This window comes from Amphibalanus amphitrite, unplaced genomic scaffold (assembly GCF_019059575.1).
Source record: "Amphibalanus amphitrite isolate SeventyFive unplaced genomic scaffold, NRLGWU_Aamphi_draft 000222F_arrow, whole genome shotgun sequence".
NCBI classification, from domain to species: Eukaryota; Metazoa; Arthropoda; class Thecostraca; order Balanomorpha; family Balanidae; genus Amphibalanus; species Amphibalanus amphitrite.
This window is the reverse complement of record NW_024881717.1, coordinates 523,017-540,060: the sequence shown is the minus strand read 5'-3', so window position 1 is coordinate 540,060 and position 17,044 is coordinate 523,017. Positions and strand designations below refer to the sequence as shown.

The following is a 17,044-nucleotide window of genomic DNA, read 5'->3' as shown; positions in this document are numbered from 1 at the left end:
GGCTTAAAAGAACGATCATTTGGTTGGGGCGTAGCCAGACGGCTCGACTGGGCGTGGACCCCGGCGAAAAGGTGGTCACCACGCGATCATCATGTAAAGCGGTCTCTGTCGGACGATTGTGTCCGTGCGCAACGAATGATCTCGGCACACGTGGATGAGTTCGGCAGGACTCTCCACTGAGCGGTGCTGGGCGCAGTCGAACGACGGTCGACGAAGCTAGCGCAGGTATTGTTACGAGCCGGACCAGTGCACAGTGGGGATTTTTCCGATCTAGCGCCTCTTAATTCAAAAAATCTTTTTTGGATTTTTGTTTATTTTTTGTGTCATTGGGGCTAGAAATGTCTGAATGTTTCATATATGGCATTGTTTTATCTGTATGTCCACAGCAAGACTAGGAAAAATGCGCCCAAAGTTAACACTCATGCGTGATTATTCAATGGGCTCAGTAAGGCCCGAAAGTATAGCTCAATTTCATTGTCCTATCCTGTTGGTTTTAATCTTGCGAGGTCTTAAAGTTGCATATCTTCTGAAAGGCACCTTTATTGGGAATGGAATGGCAAACAGAAAGTATGCCACAACCTTACTGTATCGTGAAGTTTAGTTCACGATGTGCGCAATTCGAAAGTTCCATGTCATTTACCCGCGTGATTTTATTTGCGATGTTTACTATGTCAAATTTGAAATCTGTGCGCATATTTATTTGGATATCATTGAAACTTTGACTTTTGTTGGAATCTTGATCAGTTTTTTGTTTGTTTTGTTTATTTTATTGAAGAGAAAATTGCATCTATAGACTTTCGGCGCACTGTAGTAAGTACGATCTTCAAATGTATGTCAAATTTATTGTATTACCTCTCAGTTATCTAAACCGTGCGACCTGTGAAGCTGGACATGCAATGATTGTTGTTTCTGTTTCAGGATGAAATTTTACTACAAATTATATGTCTCAGTGCAAAGTCTCGTTTTGTTGAGTTAGCATTACATTTCATCTACAAGCCATAACGTAATTTGAGGCACCTTTGCTGTTTTAGTAAGAACTAAGAATTAAATGGACACAAGAACTAAGAAAATGAACCTGGAAGAGGAAGAAAATTACGAATCGATCAAACGACAACGAGCGAACGCAAAGCGTAAGTTTACACGAAAATGTAACGCGTTTCAGGAACTAAGTCACAATAAAGAACATATTTTGGTGATAAAGGAGAAATTTGAAGATATTCGAGAGATATATAAAGAAATTGATAAGTGTAATGATCGACTATTGCATGTTATAAATAGAACTGCTTCGCACGGTACAATGAACAATCTTCTGGATGAGGCCGACACATATATGACAGAAATTGACTCTGTATTAGATCAAATGAGAAGCATATATGCCGAGCAATTACCAGAAAACGGGAGTCATCGATCTTCGGAAATCCAAGTAAAACCCCTAGACTCCCCACGGTTCTCAGGCAACCTTCGCGAATACTCTAGTTTTCGTCATGACTTTCTTCGCTTAATGGCCAGTAAATATGGCAAGGATGCCTATGCATTACGTTCCTGCCTATTTGGTTCTGCTCTGGACACGGTTAAAGGAGTTGAGGACAACTTCGACGAGATGCTTTACCGTTTGGACAAGGCCTTCGGAGACCCCAGAAAATTTGTTGACACTGTTATACAAGACCTTAAAATATTGAAACCCATCGCAGAGGGAGATACCAAACAGTTTATATCCATGGTGAATGTCATCGAACGGTCCTGGTTAGATCTAAAGAGGATGGGATTATCAAATGAAATGAACACGGTGACAATCGTAAGCATGATAGAAAGATTACTACCTCCTACACAAAAACGAGAATGGATTTTGAAAACAGATTTAAAGGATTTTACTTCCAAGGAAACAATATTTGAAAATCTTTTGCAATATCTTCTCCAAGAAAAACGCGTCATTGAGTACATGGAGCACGACGTGCGCATTTCTGGCAAACATCGCTACGTGAATCAAACCGTGGGTAACTCCTCTAACAATACAGAATTCACCAAGGGATTATGTCTAGAAGAAGCGAATTGTACACCTGAACGTCGAATATGGAACGAAATCGAGCGAGTGTCCAACCGTTTGGAACATCTCGCTCAAGTCACTAATATTTCAAAGAATTTTCCTACTCAAAATGATACTCGCTTGGAACCAAACCAATGGTGTTGGGTACTTAAAACCTCTGGACACGCCATCGCTTCATGTGATCATTTTGCAAAGATGACACATGACGAAAAATTATTGGCCATGCGAAAAGTAGGAGCATGTTTCAACTGCCTACAAACCGGACATATAGCTAAAGATTGCACAGAAAATCCTAGATGCACAGCAATGTCGTCGGGAAAGGTATGCGGAAAACGGCATCACCCCCTTCTACATCGACAGAGCAACACAGAAAACAAGCGGATCGCAATCTACAACGCCCAAATGAAAGATAATCCGGCACTTCTGGCCATAAGTACTATTCTCTGTAACGATCAACTGGTTACAGTGCTGTGGGACTCCGGAGCTAATATTTCGCTAATTACACATTCTGCAGCAAAACGGTTAAATCTACCTGGAAGTAACACGGACTTATCCATCGTTAAAGTTGGAAATCAACCTGCCATACTCAATAGCAAAAAGTACACCGTTCCTCTAATCGACTTGGACAAAAATGTCTGGAATATTGACGCATACGGAAATCGGAATGGACGAAATTACGACTGACCTACAAAACATTGATGAAAAATACATTACCAAGTATTTTCCCGAAATTAATATCATTGACTATCGAAGACCAACGGGAAAAGTTGACATCCTTATTGGTGTTGACTGTTGCGCTATAATGCCAAATGTCGTAAGAACGGTTGACAACGCGCAACTTCTAAGAAATCAGTTTGGATATTGTATAAGGGGCATTTTCCCAGGAGCGAACGAAAGATCCGAACAAGATATGAGCACAGAAATACGCGCGAATACATTGCTCATACGCACAGACGACATCCAAACGAGTACCCCGACCGAGAACGCTATCGAGAAGTTCTTCAAGTGTGAAAATTTAGGCATCAGTTGTCACCCACAATGCGGAGGATGTCGGTGTGGAAATTGTTCCATGGGCATGAAAGGATATACTTTGAAGGAAGAAAGGGAATTAGCTTTGATTAAGGCCGGTCTCAAATACAACGAAGAAGAACAAATATTCGAAATTGCCTATCCGTGGATAAAAGGACCAGAAAATCTTCCCAACAACATAAGAGCAGCGAAAGCGAAACTACGATCGACCGAATCACGACTCAATAAACTGGATACCGAACGACAGCGAGCATACAGAGAGCAAATGAAAGATATGGAGCGCAGAAAGGTGGCAAGGAAATTATCACAAGAGGAGGTCCACTGTTACACAGGGCCTGTCCATTATCTTCATCATCATGAAATAATAAAAGGTGACTCGTCAACAACTCCAGTTAGAATCGTGTTCAATTCTTCAGCATCATATATGGGGCATGCGTTAAACGATTATTGGGCAAAAGGACCCGATTTTGTCAACAGCCTCTATGGTATCCTGATCAGATTTAGAGAATACCCAGTGGCGATAGCTACGGACATTTCAAAGATGTATAACTCGATTCGACTGTCATCAAGAGATCAGCACGTTCATCGTTATCTCTGGCGTGATCTGCAAACTGACCAAGAGCCCCACCATTACGCTCTTACCGCCGTGCCTTTTGGAGACCGTCCTAGTGGCACGATCGCTATGGTGGCCCTTCACACAATAGCCGACATGAACATGAAGCAATATCCAGAAGCAGCGAGAATGATCAAAGAAAATAGTTATGTTGATGACTTGCTACAATCGGTCACAAATAGCAGCGAGGCATTGGCTTTAGCCTCTGACGTCCAAATCATCCTTGCTAAGGGAAACTTCAACATAAAGCATTGGGTTTTCTCGGGCGACAAAAAGGAAAACGCAAGCCAAAATGTATTGATCATGAAAACAAAACGTGTGAAAATCCTAGGAATGTTTTGGGAAACGCAAGATGATAACTTCGTATTCGAAATGAGGCTAAACTTTTCCCAGAAACGAGACAAAATGGACTTTGCACAAAACGTGATGAAAAGTGATTCGGAACTGAAAATCCCTGAAATTTTGACAAGGAAGCTTTTACTCAGACAAGTCGCAATGATTTATGATCCAATTGGCCTCATTGTCCCATTTACACTGAAAGGAAAATTACTCATGAGAGAGCTGGTCATCAATGCTTCGCCGGAACATGGAGGACAAGGACAGAGCACCTGGGACGAGTCTGTCTCGGAAAGCTGCAGAGAAGACTGGATCCCATTTCTAATTGACATATTCAAGCTGGAGCTTTTGCGCTTTCCTAGATGCGTTAAACCTCCTCATGCCATCGGACAACCGACGTTAGTCATTTTTTCGGACGCTAGCTCTCGAGCGTACGGAGCTTGCGCATACGTTCATTGGGAAATAGAAACGGGGAACCCTGGTGACTGCAAATCCTTTCTCGTATCTGCCAAGAACAAGATCGCTCCAACGCGTCAATTGAGCATTCCCCGCCTCGAACTTTGCGCCGCCGTTTTGGGCTGCCGGCTTGGCGAAACAATACAAAAGGAGATGACTTATCAATTCGCCGAAACTGTATATATTGTAGATTCAATCATTGTTAGATCCCAAATACAGAAGGAATCGTACGGTTTTGGGACATTTGTAGCTACCCGGATAGCTGAGATCCAAGAGAAAACGTCTCCGTCTCAATGGTGGTGGACAAACGGCAGCAACAATCCCGCAGATATGGTGACAAGACCTGCAAGACCAGAAGAATTGGATACAGGAACTATTTGGCAAAACGGGCCTTCCTTTTTAGAAGGCGTTAAAGAAACGTGGCCAATAAGCCAGAAACCCTACGAGGACGACCTGCCAGATCGCGTGGCAGTCAATATGACTCTCCTGGCAAACCATTCCAGCCGTGACATTTGTAATGACTTGCGGATTGACGACTTCAGTAATTACGACAAGCTTCTTAGAGTTACGGCCAGACTTCTAAGGGCTGCAGAAGAAAGGACACTTAGCGTCATTGGTCTACCCCCAGAAGCAGATCAAATCGAAAAGGCCGAAACATTTTGGATCAAACTCGTCCAACAGGAATTTTCTCGAAACTGGGAAATACGGTTCAAAAGATTAGGACCGAGTATCACTGATCAAGGCATACTTACAGTCGGGAAACGCATTTCCAAGTGGCTGAAGCAGAACTGGAACCAAGACTGTTTTGTACTTCTACCGAACAACCACCCCTTCACAACCTTATTGATACAGAAGCTACACAAACAAAATCACGGTGGTGTTGAAACTACTCTCGCTCGCCTACAGACAAAATTCTGGGTGCCCGGAGCCCGACGAATCATCAAGAAGATTAACAAACAATGCGTCATCTGCAGAAAGTTACTTGGTCAAACCCATGGTCAGGTAATGGGTCAACTTACTCCTGAAAGGCTGCAGCCGTCTCCTCCATTCTACAACACAGCCTTGGACATGTTCGGACCATTTCTTATCAGAGACACGATCAAGCGTCGAACAAAGGCAAAAGTCTACGGCGTATTATTTACCTGCCTGGCTTCCAGAGCAGTATACATAGACTTGGTTTCAGGATACAGCACGCAGGATTTTCTACTGGCGTTCCGTCGGTTCGTCACTCTTCGCGGCTATCCAGCTACATTATACTCGGACGCTGGGTCTCAACTAGTGGCCGCCAGCAAAGAGCTACGCGACATGATACACAAGTGGGATTTAGACGATTTGTCCAATGCAGGAGCGAATCATGGCCTCAAGTGGACTTTCACAAAATCTTCGGATGCGCCGTGGCAGAATGGCTGTAGCGAATCTCTCATACGTCTGATCAAGCGGGCCATCACTATCGCTATTGGAGACAGCGTTTTGACCTTCGGTGAATTACAGACGGTTCTGTTTGAAGCAGCAAATTTATTGAACGAACGACCGATCGGCAGAAAGCCCGGCGCTGACCCCATAGCCGGCGTCTACCTATCCCCTAACGACTTGCTGCTCGGACGAACTCAAATCGCCCCGCCACAGGGAAGGTGGGCCGACAATTCGCGACTAGCTGAACGATTCCTATTTCTTCAGCGAATTGTCTCTTCGTTTTGGGAAAAATGGTATCGTGACTATTTCAGCACATTGATAACTCGGCAGAAGTGGCATGAGAAACTGCGCAATCTTCGACCGGGAGATATAGTGCTTGTCCAAGAGAACAAGCCCCTACGCGGCAAGTGGAAATTGGCCGAAGTTGTGGACGTCGAGCCGAGCAGTGACGGCAACGTTCGAGACGTCACTCTACGCTACAAGACCCAGACTGAGGGACGCACTTACACAGGGCAACCGGATACAGTTATCAAGAGGTCCGTGCATCGTCTCGTTCTACTGATCGAGGCCGACTCATGAGCGGGTGGGGGAGTGTATCGTGAAGTTAAGTTCACGATGTGCGCAATTCGAAAGTTCCATGTCATTTACCCGCGTGATTTTATTTGCGATGTTTACTATGTCAAATTTGAAATCTGTGCGCATATTTATTTGGATATCATTGAAACTTTGACTTTTGTTGGAATCTTGATCAGTTTTTTGTTTGTTTTGTTTATTTTATTGAAGAGAAAATTGCATCTATAGACTTTCGGCGCACTGTAGTAAGTACGATCTTCAAATGTATGTCAAATTTATTGTATTACCTCTCAGTTATCTAAACCGTGCGACCTGTGAAGCTGGACATGCAATGATTGTTGTTTCTGTTTCAGGATGAAATTTTACTACAAATTATATGTCTCAGTGCAAAGTCTCGTTTTGTTGAGTTAGCATTACACTTACTAAGGTCACAAAAAATGCCATTTACAAAAACCCTTACAGACACCATGTTGAAGGAATGGTATTCTAAATAAATGTAGGAAATCAACAATGTTTTCCACACTTTTCCACTCCAAAATATATCCTATCAAATTCGCCACTTTCTCCTGCACAAGTCAACGCCTAGTTTGGCTGCCGGAACTTGCCTGAACACGGAATATTCACATTAGAGTATCCTAACACCCCACTCAAGGAGCGCTAGGGCAAACAGCACGATATAGGTATGTTCCGGACAGAGGCGAATAATTTTACTTCGTGATTTATATGATGCATATTTTCTGAGACACATTCATTAGGAATAGGATGACAAGTGTAAATAATACATACCGTAACCTTATTAACCCTTGCACTTGTGGGGAGGGGGAGGGGGAGGGGTCGGATAAAACCCCATGGTTTTCCGCAAATTACTCGCGCAAAAAGCGGCCGATCGCGACGAAACTTTCGGTGCCCTCGAGATCATCAATTTTACATCTAACCTAAAACTTTCATGACTCTGACCCAACTGACCTTTGACCTGTGGCATATTTCTCGAGACCATGTTTGGCCGGAATCGTGATTCGGCGTATGCCAGTTCACATTATCCGCGGTTTCCAGTCTTTTTGTGGTTTTAAACGCTCAAATATGTGAAATGATGTTGGTGCCATGCATTATGGTGGGTGATAAGGTCACGTGAAGGTCAAGTCAAGGTCATTGACCTTTGATGACCTTGGTTCACTTTTTCGGGTTTTACTTGTTTCTAGGGTACTTTTTGGTGCTGATTTCGAATTTATCAACCATTTGAATATTTACGAAGTAGTTCTGGTGCCTTCGTACCATGTAACGAAGCTATCAGTAGTAGGTGACACCTACTATGAATGGCAGGCAGGACGCCTAATGGTTGATCTAACCTGACCTGACCCGACCTGGCCTAAATGCATAAAGACATCGTCTGTGATCAAAATTAGCATGAAATTCGTGATCAGCACCCCAAAATACCCCGTAACACCCTAACTTTGCGAAGTTTCAAGAGATCTCGATTTCCCAACTTTAGTTGGGTCATTAAACTGACTTGGAAAGTCAACTAATTAATGGCCTTGGACTTTGAAATTGGATATATTCGGCCTCATTTCGTCATAGGCAGCACGCTTGATTTTTCCGCGAAGCTCTAGCTTGATCAGGGGCCAAACGGCTGAGCCGGGGGTCCAATTGAACCCCTATACTATGTTGACTATGCACATTTACAGGTAAAATTCTCACCAGAACACACCAGCCAACATCTGTGCACAATCTGGCTACAATATTACCTATGGTTTGCCCTCTACGAATAAAGACGTGCTAGATCGGAAAAATCCCCACTGTGCAGTGTAGCGGGGCCGGAGCTTATATTGTTTGCTGTGTGGCGTTCCTTCGTCTTCACCGGGCCCGGCAAACGGGGCCTGCATATCGGCTGAAACCACCTAGCCGGGCAGCATGACCTCCACCTCGCCGAAGTGGGGCGAACGACCGCCCTCAGCCCTGCAATGACCGCGGTGCAGTTAATCTGGGTAGGTATCTTCCTGAGGTAAGACACTCGCCTTGGCACAAGGCTTTATATAGGCCTTGGCGAATCCTTAGCCCTCTTGGTCCTAGAAGTAGGTGTAATGCAGTGCGCGCGAAGCCGCCTCGCAGCACCACAGTTCACTCGCTCGGCAGCGGAACTGTCCGTCCAGCTTCAGGTGGCGCCTCTTGCTGGGATTTGGGAACAATGTTTGCCGCTTCTTCCCCACTCTTGACATCTAGGAAAGAGCATTTATCAGCTGCCGGACATTGGTCACGTGACCACATTTTCCGTTTGACCTTGAGTTGGCAGTTGGCACCAGATTTTGTCGACAGATGTGGCGCAGCTTATTTTACTGCATTATTTTAGATACTAAATATTTAGACGTGTGGTGGTAAATGATACCATGCAAATGATATTGAATCATCGGTGATATAGTTACCATTGAAACTTGAATAGCATCAATAAAATACAATAAAACTATTATAAGGTACTCTTCCATTGATTTTATCGTGTTTGCAGCCTGCAGGCATAGGTAGAAACTGAAGATCTGAGCCTGCAGCTTACAGTTGTTCTATAACTCTTAATGCATAAATCAAGGCTACTGAGGGCTGCAAATTTTGCGCCAGCGGTTTTCCTACAAGGGGCTTGTAAGATTTTGTTACAGTGTAGGCGGCGGAACGGGGAGGGCACTGGGGCACCGTGCCCCCTTTGATTTTGGCATTTCAACATTAGCCCTATGGGCGTTGCATGAAAAGAATGAGACCAAAAGTCGGCAGTGCCCCTCCCCCTTAATTGAAGGTGTTCCGCCGCTAGTGGGCAGAAGAACAAAGGTAAGGGGCGGATAGCGGTGAGTCATGATGTGGGCCCTTTTATCGGTCTTGAATTCAAGTTAATCTGCGTTGGCAAAGGGTGGCTTTTGCGCTCGCAGCCGGGCTGAGTTCACCAATCAAGTCCCAGCTTATTACGCCTCAGGCAGATGTGCAGTTGGCTGCTGCTGATGTCCAGCTGCTGGCAGACCAGCTTCAGGCTCATTGCCGCCATGCACAAGCATGCTTCTTTAACCCTCGCACGACCAGGCCATTTCTCATAACACGAACGACCAGGGGGGGGGGTTGTTACGACCCCCCCTGGCGTTTCGAAACGGAAGGTCGTAGAGCTTAGCGGAAAAAACCAACGGATTGCTCTCAACGAGATCTCGCGATTGGTGGTATATTTTTTGGTCCTAAGTCAACATTTGACCTACTTTTGACCGGTCAAAGGTCAAATTTTCGGAAAATAGACTTCTTTCAACTTTCGGCGGCGATTGCGGCAAAACGGTGGGAGATATCGACTTGAAACCTTCACTATCGTGTTCCTTGATCAATTCTCTATTGTTTGGTATGTATTTCGTTTCCCTAGCTCTAAAAATGGCGCGTTGGGAGCGCCGGAAGTCGGCAAGGTCACAGTCGGCGGCAGAAATTCGAAAAATCAAAATTTAAATTTTTGAAATCTGATTGTATTTTTGGATTTGGGAGGTCCATTTGCTCCCTATAGAAGCTAATATTGCTGCATATTCCCATTGAGGTGACAAGAATTAGCAAAATAGTGGTTCGGGCGCTTTTCAAAAATAGTACCGGACGCTGTTCCTCTTGTGACGTCATAGCTCCGTGACCTGACCTGACCCGGTCAAATTTCTTATACCATATGATAGCCAATACTTGCCCCAACATGCATGGGAAGTTTCATCACGATCCATCAACCGATGTCCGTACCACCGGCAGGAAACCTCGGGCGTTGGCACTCAGTTTGTGAAAATCCGGCCGGAGGCTGTACCTCTTATGACGTCATAACTCCGTGACCTGACATGACCCGATCAATTTTTTTCGGCAAAAGATGCGCAAAGGTTGCCCCAGAGGATATTGAAAATTTCAGCCCGCTACGACAAGCCGTTTAGCGTGCACTTCGAAAAAACCTCAGGGGGGGGGGGTTGATACAACCCCCCCCCCCCTAGGCGTTCTAGGGTTAATACAAAAGGAGAGAGTGCGCTCCTTTCTCTCGCGCCTTAGACGAAAACTATCAAATGAACCCGTCGGTGACTCGACTAATTACTCAGAGCAAGAAGCATCTGGCAAAGGTAGGTCTTTGCTGAGTTGAGAGCCGATACCGGAGGCACTTGTACAGCCAGTATTCCCGCTTCTAGCATCAGAAAAGAAACTGTGCGAACAGATATGGCGAACAAATATATGTCCGGATAATTTCGTTACACCCTAAATAGTAAATACTCTTGGGTGACATTGACTTTCGGGCTGCCTTGGAATTGGATCGCATCTTTACCCACAAATAGGGGACTGATAAGCTTTAAGCTACTTTAAAATATTTGCAAAGACTGCTTTGCGGTCGTCGAAACTTGTACGGACATTCCGTACAAGTTTTCGGGCCTTCCAAAACTTGTACGGACACTGTCCGTAGTGTCCGTAGTGGTGGCGACGCCCATGAAAGAGGGGTGGGCGTTTTACCCGCCCTGGGCGCTTTGCCCCACTCTACCCTACACAATGACACATGTATCTGTACATTATCTCACTTGCATTATATACTATTTCGCTTGCAAAGTGCCCTTTCCGATCGAAGCATGTGCCCTATGCCACCTTTGGGACGCAGTGAAAAATCCTTAAAATATGCCCTGCGGCGGCCGCAAACGTAAATCGAGGTCCCGAATTCCCTACTCCTCAACACAGGCGGCAGCCGGTTCCTGGTCTGCGCAATATGGCCGCCACCGTTAGACACTACGGCCAATAGGGTTGAAGCGACAGCGGCAGTGCTCCCCTGTGACTTGAACCGATGAAGGAACGCCTCCGAAATATATTCACGGTCGTCAAGTTAGATGTAAGTGAATCCTAATCTATAATCTAAGATTCGGAATCAGGTGAGCCCCTACGATTTGGACCAAACTTGGTCAGTGGATAGTACAGTAGGTCTACAAAAAAGTCCCCCGCTCCAGAGGCGGCCGGCCGGCCGAACCCCCGGATTCCAGCCCCGACTCTATTGCGCAGGCCGCGGCAGCGACACGGGTCGGGTCGCGGCGCCCGGCGAGTGGGTCAGTTTTGGGTCAGTTGGCGGCGGCCGGCCGGGGCATTCCACGTCAAATCGAACAAAAATCGGCTGTTTTGCACCTTATCATCAGCGATTTCATTATAAATTTGTGAGCGAGTTCCTGTGTGGCCCCGGACATTACATTGATGTTTTTTGCACATTCTGACCACAGGTCTTCTAAATATAGGGCATCAAATTTTTACAAAATGTTGCATCTTTATATTTTTGAACGACCATAACTTTGTTTGTACTTGTTTGATTTGAATGAAATCAACCTTACTGTTTAGGTAATTTCTTAAGCATTTGTTTAGAATTGCACCTACTTAAATGTATGACCTTGAAATTTGCTTAACTCTGTTCTTAAGCACAATTATTGAAATAGCAAAAAACACGTCACCTTCGATTTGGCTCATTTTCATATATTTTATTGCCTACCATATTCTTAACAACCTGTGAAAAAATTAGAGTGGGCCATTCATAAGTTTTGAAGAAAATTGCACATATGCAAACGTATGTTAGCACGCGCAGTGGAGGGGGAAGAGCGAATTTCGCCCACCCCTCCTGTTTTTCGCCAATATCTCATAAGATTAATGCGAAATTAATTATGGCTACCTGTCAAGAATTGAATTGGACATCTCATCGTGCAAGCAATAAGAAAATCGGTTCACAACTGTTCTAGTAATAGCGGTGTAAAGTGAACATCCTGTCGCCGCAGCGACGCGGCGACTCGGCAGCCGGCGCCGACCGCTACGCGCCGCCTGAATTGTAGACTGTGCCGGGACGGAACGGAACGGTTCCGTCTTTACATCGCGCTCCCTACCGCTGATTACGTTCGATTCGCGTCAAATTTTGTGAGAAGACTAAGAAATGTACAGGCAATCTTATGGTGAAAGAATTTTGAAAATCGGTTGGTAAACAATTGAAATATGAACGTGTAAACACAAAATTGTGATTGCTGCGTTTCCCGCATCGGCCGAGCCCGCCTCAGCCGGCGACATGTTACTCTTAGCAGGCCTCTAACTGCCATATTTATTATTGGATTAACTAGAAATTCCCCATACATACTAAAAAATGTATGTTCTTTCGTAAAGTGAAGATCAAAAGACGTGAAGATATTGTTGCGTGATAATGTTTTCGTTGAATTTACTTCATGATGCATTTCCACACGGCTCAAAATTCACCGCAAAATACCGTTTGCCTGAGACACTTTTACTATGGAACGTGAATGCTTGACTACGATGACTATGCATTTCCATTCTCGCAGAGTCTGGGATATCACTAATCAGCAATCATTCATTTCAGAAAGTGTACACAAGCAAGCATGTCTTGACTCTGTCTTTCAAGGTCACGCGCGGTTGCGTGATGTTGATGCATGAAAATGGCGTTTGCCGCGAAAGTTATGAATGGCCCACTCCAATTTTTTCACAGATGGTTAGGAACATTGTGACGGACATAATATGTAAAAATTACCCAAATCGAAGCTGACGTGTTTTTTGCTATTTAAATTTTTCTGATTTAATTCAAGGTCAAATGCATTTCAAGGTCACTTCAATTTAATTTTATAATTAAAAATCAAAGCCTTATCAATTGCCTATAAGACCCTGTTAATATCATTTTGATACCAGAAAAGGAACCAGAGCTATAGCTATTTAAAAAATTGATGTGTGGCATTTTTCGCTATATTCGATGACCTATATCTCAGCGATACGTTATCAAATTTCGAAAATATTATACGTAACTCAGTTTTGAACCATGCCCAGTCTGCCTACAAATTTTCAGAAAAATCGAAGGGGATGACGGATTTCGGTGTTTGATTTGACGTGGAATGCCCCGGCCGTGGAGTGAGGACGCCGTGTGAGGGGCGTAGAGATGCCGCAGTGCAGAGGAGGGGGAAGATAATGACTCTGCACTATGCTGGAAATGATGCCTTTGTGATCTAAATTAAACACCTGCAGACGCAGTGCATATCCTCCCTCGCCCCATTCCTATTTTATCATAACCCTTCAATAAGCCGTAATGACCATGCAACGCAAGCAAGCAAACAAAACAACCCGTTTAGCGGCGACATCATCTCGGATAAAAAAGCGACAGTAATGATTAAAATAGACATAGCGCGAGAGCAAATCGAGGGGTATATATGTATCACATACCCAGCATTTTATTCCCATCTAGCAAATCAAGATTGGGGATCTTGTCCAACAAGTCAGCGGCCGTTCTAGACACAGATAAATGCTTTGTTTTCGGTTGCATCATTATCTGCAATAATTCGAAGCGAGGTTTAACCCTCGCCGGCCGAGAAGAAGGGGTGAATGCCGCCACCATGTATTTTTTGCGGTAGCTCAAAGCACACTGATGATAGAAGGCTGACATTTCATATGCCTTGCATTTGATTCACGCCGGATCATTTGACATCAACCACGTTTTCAGGTCAGGTCACTTAAAGGAACTATCCCACCTTCTAAAATGCTGTTAAAACCAGTTAAATTGTGCCCGACTTTATAGATTGGATGACCAGGAACACAGTTCTGGCATTTATTTTTCATTAAACATCTTAGGCTTCCCATATTCCAAACACAAACTTTCAAATATGTGACGTCACAGCCCAAAATTACCTCCTTCCCCAGGCCACATTACTGTCATAAAGCTGATTGTTTTTACTCTGTAGGCACCACAACAAAGTTCAGACCAAGTTTTAAGCGATTTTTCAACGAACAAATCCATTTAAATCAGAATGACTAAACGAGGTGACGTCACACTAACGGTCGCTCCATGTTGAAGATAGGGCCTTGCGCAAGGCCCATTTTCAAATGAAGGGAACGAATTTCTTCAACACCAAGAGGCCGCGGGGGTTGCAACCTAGATAGATAGTGGTTTCTGAACCTCGCCGCAAACTTGGCTATCTCAACTCAAACCCCATGTTAAAGGTGGGATAGTCCCTTTAACCATGGCGTCTTAACCCTCGCCGGCCGAGGGGGGGGGGGGGGGGCGGGTGCCGCCCCAATGGTTTTTTTTTTCGCGATAGCTCCGAACACGCTGGCGATAGAAAGCTGAAACTTGGCATACCTAACCTTTGATTCAAGCCAGATCTTTTGACACCAACCACATTTTGGGTCAGGTCAGGTCACTGACCTATGGCGTCATAAGTGAACCTCTGCACGGTCTTCAGATGTCGCAACTTCGCAACGCCCTCACTGCCAGAGGAGATGTCACAGGGAAATGAAACTTGCAGGATCTAGTATCCATTATGAGTCTCACAACTTGTATATCTCGGATTTTTCCTAAAGGTCATATGAGGTCAGGTCATTTTCGTGACCTCACCATTAGGGATAAGTCAATGGGGAAAAATGAAAACTGCTGTTCTGGCGCCGGGAACGATCTCCAACTACCTCAAGCACACATAATCGTAATTTGATGCACTCCTTGCAAGGTTAGATGCGTCACTTTTGCAATGTTGACCTTGCGTGACGTCATTTATGACGTCATCAAGGTCATATTAGTTTTTCGTCAATAACTCCCGATCAAATTGAGCTAGCGAGTCGGGAAAGCCACCAATGGACTCAGGAAAACCTGCCGAATCGAATGATATGCAACATGACCTCTTTCGACCAACTTCGTGACCTCGGGGTGCTGACCTGACCTTGACCTGAGGTCAACACCCCAAGTTGACCTGACCCGGACAAAAAGTATATCATTCGACGCGCCTGAGCAAGGCGAACACGATGCTGCCAAAATCGCGGCTCTGCGGCAGTTTTTTTTGCGAAGTTATTCACCAAAAACTGAACCGTACCTTGGGGCACTTGACCTGACCTCAGAGGTCACCGGTTGACCTAGGACCTTAAAATCGGGTACCAATCTCTGCGTCTCGTAACGGCGCACACGCTCGTTTTTTCCGCGACGCGCTAGCTCCACCTGGGGCGAAACGGCGAGGGGGGGGTCGTACCCGCCCCCCTCGGCCGGCGCGTATGTAGAAAACCAATAGGTCCGGCGAGGGTTAAGTAAACCTCTGCACGGTTGTCGGTTATAAAATGATGCAAATCCGCAATGCACTTAGTGTCAAGCATAATGGAGAAATATGGAAACTGTTAATTTGGCGTCGGAAATGATCTAAAATTACACCTCAAGCACTTCAAATCGTGACTTCATACATTCTTGGCAAGGTCTAATGCTTCACTTTTGCATTGTTTACCTTGCGTGACGTCAGTTATGACGTCACTAGGGTGATAGGAGTGCTTCGTCAATAACTCCCGATCAAAATGAGCTAGCCAGTCGGGACAGCCATCTTTGGACTTTGCAAGCTTGCCGAATCAAATGTTATGCAACATGTCCTCCTTTCAACAGCTTCGTGACCTGTGTTGCCCTAAAATGACATTGGCCTCAGGTAAACATTCTAAATTGCTTCACCTAAACAAAAAAACATATAAATCGACGCGTCTGAGAACAGAAAACACGATTGTATCGAAATGACGATAATGCGACCATTTTTGCGAAGCTATTTACCAAAAACCGATTGAATGCTTTGGGGCCCTTGACCTGCCCTAAGAGGTCAATGATATTTTAAAATGGGGTACCAGTCGCTGCGTCACGTAACGAAGCAAGCGCTCGTTTTTTTTCCGCGAGGCTCTAGCAGCTAGCTCAATTATAGTCCATGAGCTAAACATGGGGTTGGGGGATCGCTCCCTTCTCACTCACTATTTGGCCGGGATAGTGTTTGCAATTATTGTTAAAATCTAGCATTTTCAGATTTCAAATAACCCATTTTTCTCGCCCAAGTCTTTCAATTCAAGGTCATAACACCAGGTCACGTCAAGTGACCTTACCTCAAGGAAAGTTCCTGTGCTCATCATATCTAAATACACCGACTAACCGATCGCTTTACAACTTTCAGCGATTTCAATGGGCAACACTATATGTATTTGAAACGTTTACTTTGCAAGTTTGACATTGTTGACAGGAAGGCCGGGTCAATTTTGAGATCGCTCAAGTCAATGGGAGAAAATTGAACTGCGCTTTTTTGGACGGAACGCATAATAAACACTCTGAAAACATGTGGTGCTTGATGAGATACAATACTGAATGAGAAAATTGTTTGTTTTGTTGAGAGCCATCTTTTTCAGTCTGAAAAGGCCCTTGCAGAGCTATGACATAACTATGCTCTGGTGTAGTGATTGGGTTGTGCGAGCCAGCGACAGTGATCTGCGGAAGCGAGACTGTTCCCGTGGGACGATTGCCCTGTCGAGTGTCGGGACGGTCCAGCCGTCTCCCAAACGGTCACCCGAAGAGGAGTATGTGTCCTGGAATGGATCCGACATCAACTACAGGTTGGCTGGTGGGGTGACCTCCAGTCCAGAGAGGGAAGCATGAAGACTAGGGGCGATGCGGATTGTTTTTTTCCTGAGGATAGCGAGGACGGAAGGGATCTAGCACCCTTGACCCTTCCTTATACTGAATGTATCTCAGGCTGTTAAATCTCCTAAGTGTTTTTTTTTCTCGACATCGTCAAGGTGTCATTAATAAAAATATGAAATCCGGGAGA

General features: G+C 44.9%; 1 long non-coding RNA gene across 1 annotated transcript in view; it reads left to right on the top strand.

The window, feature by feature from the left end:
* The first annotated feature begins 620 nt into the window (after positions 1–620).
* LOC122385548 overlaps positions 621–17,044 on the top strand; it is a 29,146-nt gene continuing 12,722 nt past the window's right edge. The window contains exons 1-2 of the long non-coding RNA XR_006257213.1: positions 621–810; positions 919–1,130. This is a non-coding gene — a long non-coding RNA (uncharacterized LOC122385548). The remainder of the gene's footprint in view (positions 811–918; positions 1,131–17,044) is intronic.